The following is a 6,855-nucleotide window of genomic DNA, read 5'->3' as shown; positions in this document are numbered from 1 at the left end:
TTGGTCGTTGGTAAGATTCAGCCCGGTCCAATTCGGTGTTCTACATGGGCCAAGCCCATTAATTCAGCATTTTATGATATTTTTTTGCTTGATGTTTTTGGGCCTTTTCTATAATGGGCCTTTACCTTTCCACATAGTTTGTTTCCTTTTTGTTTCTATTTTCTATTTGAGTCGAGGCCTGCTTATAATAATTCTGAATAGCTTTTCAGCCCAGGTTATTTTGGGCCATGGCATCTTAATAGTACAAGTATATTTGGGCCGTGGCCACTATCATGTCCAGTAAGAACATTTTTTCTGGAGAAGTTAATGTTCAAGTAAAATGTACACAATACATTACAGCGAAATGGCACATACAACAGCAGATACATTTTCATTTCACTCCTACTACAGCTCACTACAACATAGACAGTACATGACACTTCATCCTTCATTTTTTTGCCAGGCACTAGACGAGTACATCTCACTTCAAATAAACAGTACTGTTCTCGGAAGCAAAATACGCCACCACACGCCATGGTGCACCATCTTACTCGATCTGGCATTAAGGAACTAGCAGCGCTGCTTGCTCCTTTGGCCCAGAGCTCCTTGCTGTAGAGGATGGCTGAAACTCGGATGCGGAGCTCCCTGCACATGACATGTTGTGTCAATGCTTGCAGCAACAGAAAGAACTCACATACCATAGAACTTGCACAGTAATGTATCAACCACCAAACAGTATCAAGCAAAAACAAACAAGAGGGGGAGGAGTTTATACTTGATCTTCTTGAGCCTCTCCTTAAGCAAAAGCATCATCCAAGGTAATCGTATAAACAAGAACACTCCTTACGATTCTGGAAATGGACCAACACAGTAGTAGTGAAGCTATGCGGGGATCTTTGTGAAGCAGTTTATCGCTTCCTGGAGACACCAACAGTCTTTCCTCTCCTGCCCCAGTAGTGACGCAGACCACGATGGTTCCTGGGAAAGAGAGCAAGGTTTCAAGCATAAATGGTCGCTCATACATCTATGCACTAAGGAAAAATGCTACTGCAACAGTGAAGTTTTAAGAAATCAGCCATCAGGCATCAGCATACATCTATTGGAAACAGAGCATTGATATACAGATCAGCTGGGTAACATACAAGGTACACTAGAAAGGTATAAATGAATACATTGACAATCATCAATACCAGATTGCAAGACATAACAATTATGTACCTAAGCAAGTCGACAATGGCATAGGGCAGGATATAAAATCTGGATACAAGTAATCAACAAACTAGTTCCAACAGGTTGACTGAATTGAACTGCTATATAACCAAGTTAGTGCTGGCAGAAGTTGCAGGTAAATAAACATCCATAGAGCTAGCAGTAGCAAAAGATGACTTCGGTCTCTGCTTGACTAATGAATCAGTACATCTTCAAGCGAAAAATGATGAAGATCACACTACGATGTCCCTAACAACAGTAGAAGCTCAGAGGTGTGACAATATTTCGTAATATATAAGCCTTGGCTACAACTTTCTGCTTAACATGCAAATAAAAATCAGCCACTTATTGCTTATTTCATGCTTCAATTTTTATTTTCAGTTTTGTTAGGACAATCTGTATGCATAGGTACAGTCCTATACTTGTTTGGGAAGTCAAGATATTCATGTCAACAATTATATAGAGCCAAATAATCATTTAAGCATAGAAGGCACGTCATTTCTATATATAACTAAAGCATATTCAGCAAGCTACCGAAGCCAACAACTATGATTACTTAAGAAGGAAAATAGTCATCATAAGCCTATATTTCTTTAGGTTGGGCTCATGCACCACGAAAGAACTTTAAAAATATAGAACCAATCCAGTAGGGGAAATTGATATGTAGTAGAGTTGCCTTAACTAATATATTGTTCTAGCTAGTGTAATGAGATGGATGCAAACTCAGAATCTTTCTTAGCTTAAATAAGAGAAGATGGAAAAAAGACCAGAGCCGAAGTAGGGGTTGATTGGAAGAAGTATCGCTTTGTTGAAGCGATGCGAGGCTTGGCTTGGGTGACTAGCAGGTCCAATGCTGAAATGTTATTGAACATGAGGAGTGATAGCAACAGTCCCACTGAAGAAACCACATATAGTCCTTTGTTGCGGCATCAGAAAACATGTAAGTAGCGAGCGCAGCATCCTGTAAGTATGAGGAAAACGAAATTGTCACAAAATTCAGTACATACAAACGAGATATGCATCCTTGAGAGGTCAGACAGATAGACACGGAAATAGCTTGGCGTATGTATGCATCTATGTAATGTATAACAAGAAAATAGCAGGGGCGGATGCATCTGTACTTGTGCAATGCAGATGCAGATGTGCAGACTGAATTTTTTCCAGAGTAAATACATACAGACAGATAGACAGTAAATAATGCTAGATGGGATGGGATCGACCATGAGAGTAGTTGATTCATTCCGTTGTAATATATTAGCTAGTGTAATATATGAGATTGTCAACCATCGAATTACAAAAGAAACAACATGAAATTGTTGTTATGGCCAAGCAGAAGAAATCTCCTACTAATAAACAGTGATATATAAGGAGAACTATTAAAGCATAGAATTATCCACAATGGCCATATGAATACAGGCATGTGCAATGGCTAGGAGGATCAGAATACTGGCTTGGTTTCTCTGAAGAGAAATAATAGCGTTCATGTGTGTGTGTGTATTCTGATGAGCCATTACCATCTAGCCAACAACATGGACATAATACACATTCTAGATCTAAATCAACATTTTTTATTTTGTTTATGAAAAAATGCTGCTAATAATATATGCCAACGGTATCTTTACCTACAAATTAGGTGGTCAGCTACATGAGGTAAAAACTGAGATGACATCCAATCATCCGGTAGCAAAACAAGCTTACTAGCTAGCTAGTACACTAGAATATGACCATCCAACATGCACACACACATCATGCAGGAACATGTATGAACATTTTTCTGTAAGGGGGACATCAAGACCCTGTTTTGGAAGGACAAAAGAGCTCTTGAATGAGTTCTGGTCATCAGGTGCTTCTTCACCATCAGGCTCATTTGCTGCTGCTCATCGTCCTACTCCATCTACATGAACAAGAGAAAGTTAGTTGGCATGGAATTCACTTAATAAAACAGTGGGTCAAGCTAAAAATATGTAATACAGATAAGAGTCCTAGGTTATGTATGTACAGAGCAGAGCAGCGGCAAGAGTAATGGAAATAACTGACCAAAACAGTGGGTCAAGCTGAAAATCGGTAACAGAAATTGCAGGATTGAGTATATCAAAACATGTCAGCCATTGATAACGCCAGTAAGAAGCCAAAGGCGAAAGATGCTTTGTTTTTGCTTGGAAACTAAGACTGAGTTGTCGGCTAGCTAGTGGAGTGACATGTTTGTAATGGCAGTTTGGTACTATTGGCTATAGAAATATGGGAAGAACACATTCAGGGTTGGAGGTCAGACACTTGCACGCCCATCTCCAAGGTTGGCTGCTAGTGCTCCATTGATTAATATATGAAATTTGAAAGGGGCTAATCTGACCATCAACCTGATTTTTTGAATACTATTACAGTCAGTCAGTCTGCAATAAATATGCAATAATAATGTATAGCCCCAGATTTTCTGAACTATAAAAATGATGTAGCAAAATCAGGGGTTGTAGTAAATGGTACCAAGTGTTCATTTTTTACTGCTCAAGCTAGCTCAGTGCTTCCTTAATAAACTGGAAAGATGCAGCAAATACGAGATTTCTGCATCATAGGATAACCTGATATTTCCATAAGTTACATTCGGAAGCTCATCTAGTAGTACAAGATTAATAAATGACTCCAATGCGAGTCATTAGTCAGGCCATGCAATGAAAAGTATTCATCACTAGCTAGGATGTGTAGAAATACTATTGTAGATTTACTATTAGTAGTACATGCAGTCTAATACAGCCGGACATTATCCTAGATGGAAGCCTTGTACTACTGTAGAATTACAATTGCGGAGGAGGGATCGGAAATTACCCTCAAGGGCCCATGGAGATTGCCCTAGCAGCGACCTCGGAGAGGCCGGTGATGAGGACGAGGGACGAGCAGGCAGGTCACCACCACCACCACCCCTGGGCGGCCGCGCGTTCACATCCTCCCACTGTGCTGCCGCACCAGGAGACATGGAGCTGGATGAGGAGTGCGACTGGATCTGGAAGGAGTGCTCCAATAAATCAAGGGGATGAAGGATCAAATCAAAGATTGAGGTCGCCGCTTACATCTTACTGACGATCCTGGCGCGGGCGTCGGGATGGAGCCCGGAGCGCCAGTCGCCTCCGGCGGTGGGGCGCCGGTGCGTTCGGGTCAACCCCGCCTCCGGCGGCTGCGGTGGCGGGATCTGAGTCTTGGGTGGGGCGCCAGTTGGCGTCCACGCTCCCCCGCCCCTCGCCCCTCCGGCTCGTCCGCCATAGCCAACGAGTAGATCGGGGAGGGAGGTCGCTTGCTCAGGAGATCGATTGATGGTGACGGCGCCTGCACGGAGAAGTGAGGGGAACTAGGCTCGGCGGTGGGACCAGCGCGGGGGCGAGGGGAGGGCGGAGGTGGCTCGCCTTCCCTTTTCTGGCGTGGGGCGTGCGGCGTGGTGGGAGATAGAGGCGAAGCGGTGAGCGTGCGAGGAACATAGATCGGGGAGGTGCGAGGCCATGAGGAAAAGGAGGTGCGGCGCCGAGGGCGGGACGAGCGCGGCGGCCCTCCGGCGGAGGGCGCCGACCAAGGCCTCTGGGACGGGCGGAGGAAGAGCGGCGGACGTCCTCCAGGACACGAGGAGGAGCGGATGGTGGCCCGCGGGCGCGGGCGGCGGGGTCGGATCTAAATCAGGGAGAATGGATCTGAATCGGGAGGGATGGGATCGGCGGGGTGGCGGCAGCGATGGGGGAGAGGGAGCGCGTGAGGTGGGTGGCGGATCTGGAGCGCTAGGGTTCATGGGGTGAGAGGGTGAGGGAGTTTTCTTGTTTCTTTTTCTTTTTTCTGAGACAAAGAGGGGAGGGGGTGAGGGAGAAAGGGCTGCCATCGGATCCAAGAGCATCTGACGGCGTTTGAGCACGATCCGCGTGACATGCCCATGGACCAATCAGAACGCAGTACACATTATGACCTTCTAAATTGGTCGTAATCGACTAAAAATAAGGTGTTGAACAATATTTTTCAAAAAAAGGTGTTGAATCATATAAACAATTTTATGATATGAGAAATTCAAAAAGAAACATTCTCATTGTGTCACCAAATGTGACATAGTTTTTAGGAAAACTAACAAACCTGAAATTGGAATAAGACAAATATCTTTTGAAAATTGTTATGAGAAATGAGTTTTTAGGGGGGGGGGGGGTCATTTTCTACTTTTTCACATGAAAAATTCAAAGAAATGATCTCATATTGAGCACAATGGTGCATCTTGGAATGGCAAACAATATTGCCTAAGGAAGTTTTCATTTTCTTTGGACGAAAAATCATTTTCCATTTTTTGAGTGCCCCAAATGAGGTTTTTTTTGTGAAGAACCTACCAAATAATTGTTGCAAAATTGGACCAAATAATTTTTATAAAATAGTAGGCCATATTTAATGCACAATTGACCAAATGGTTGGGTGTAAAAAGTTTTGATCCACTTCTGGTGAAAAAGACAAATTTCCGTCGTTTTAGCTGGAAGCGGGTCAAATTTGAACTGCAGCTGCCTCATAGTTTGCTATTTATTTTTTCCAAAAATCATTTCTAGGTACAAAAGTATCTATTTAATCAGAGAAACACCAAAAAAATTCCAATATTCAACCACTAGCTAGGAATGGTCATTCCCGCTGTTTTGACCGCATTTTGAAACGGGTATGAAAAATTCAAAAAAAAATCAAAAAATTGGAAAACCTTCGCATTGTGTCATTATATGTGACCAAGTTACCAGGAAAAATAATAAACTTGTAATATGGCAATTCTTTTTAAAAAAAGTGTTCTCAGAAATGAGCTATCATGTGTGAAGATTCATGGCTTTCAAGCCAAATGATCAATCTTATGGCCACATTCATGGCATAGTTTGTTCAAATGATCTCATATTGTGCACAGGGGTATATATTGGAATGACAAACAATGTTGCTTAAGGGAGTTTTCATTTTCTTTGGACAAAAAAATTCATTTTCCATTTTTTGAGTGCCAGAAATGAGGTTTGTTTGTGAAGGACCTCCCAAATAATTGTTGCAAAATTGGACCAAATCAATTTTCTAAAATACTAGGACATATTTAATGCACAATTGACCAAATGGTTGGGTGTAAAAAGTTTTGATCCACCTCTCGTGAAAAAGACAAATTTCCGCCGATTTAGTTGGAAGCGGGCAAATTTGAACTGTAGCTGCCTTGTAGTTTGCTCTTTATTTTTTCCAAAAATCATTTCTAGGTACATAAGTATCTATTTAATCAGAGAAACACCAAAAAATTCCAAGATTCAACCACTAGCTAGGAACGGTCATTCCCGCTGTTTTGACCGCATTTTGAAACAGGCATAAAAAATTCAAAAAAAATCAAAAAATTGTAAAACCTTCGCATTGTGTCATTATATGTGGCCAAGTTTCCAGGAAAAATAATAAAATTGTAATACGGAAATTATTTTAAAAAAGTGTTCTCAGAAACGAGCTATCATGCGTGAAGATTCATGTCTTTCAAGCCAAATGATCAATCTTATGGCCACATTCATGGCATAGTTTGTTCAAATGATCTCATATTGTGCACAAGGGTGCATCTTGGAATGGAAAACAATGTTTCCTAAGGGAGTTTCATTTTCTTTGGACGAAAAAACCATTTTCCATTTTTCGAGTGCCCAAAAGGAGGTTTTTTTTGAAGGACCT

The 6,855-nt window shown here is 41.9% G+C and overlaps 1 long non-coding RNA gene across 1 annotated transcript; it reads right to left on the bottom strand.

Moving 5' to 3' along the window:
- Positions 1–274: 274 nt before the first annotated feature.
- Positions 275–4,613, bottom strand: LOC109759421 (uncharacterized). Its single transcript, XR_002232088.4, has 5 exons — positions 4,251–4,613; positions 4,009–4,183; positions 2,984–3,082; positions 755–2,149; positions 275–624 (listed from the first exon to the last, which is right to left on the bottom strand). It is a non-coding gene; the product is annotated as an uncharacterized lncRNA (long non-coding RNA).
- Between the last annotated feature and the right edge of the window lie 2,242 nt (positions 4,614–6,855).

This window comes from Aegilops tauschii, chromosome 3 (genome assembly GCF_002575655.3).
Source record: "Aegilops tauschii subsp. strangulata cultivar AL8/78 chromosome 3, Aet v6.0, whole genome shotgun sequence".
Classification (NCBI taxonomy): Eukaryota; Viridiplantae; Streptophyta; class Magnoliopsida; order Poales; family Poaceae; genus Aegilops; species Aegilops tauschii.
Note: the sequence above shows the minus strand (reverse complement) of the source record. Positions and strands in the feature narration are given on the sequence as shown.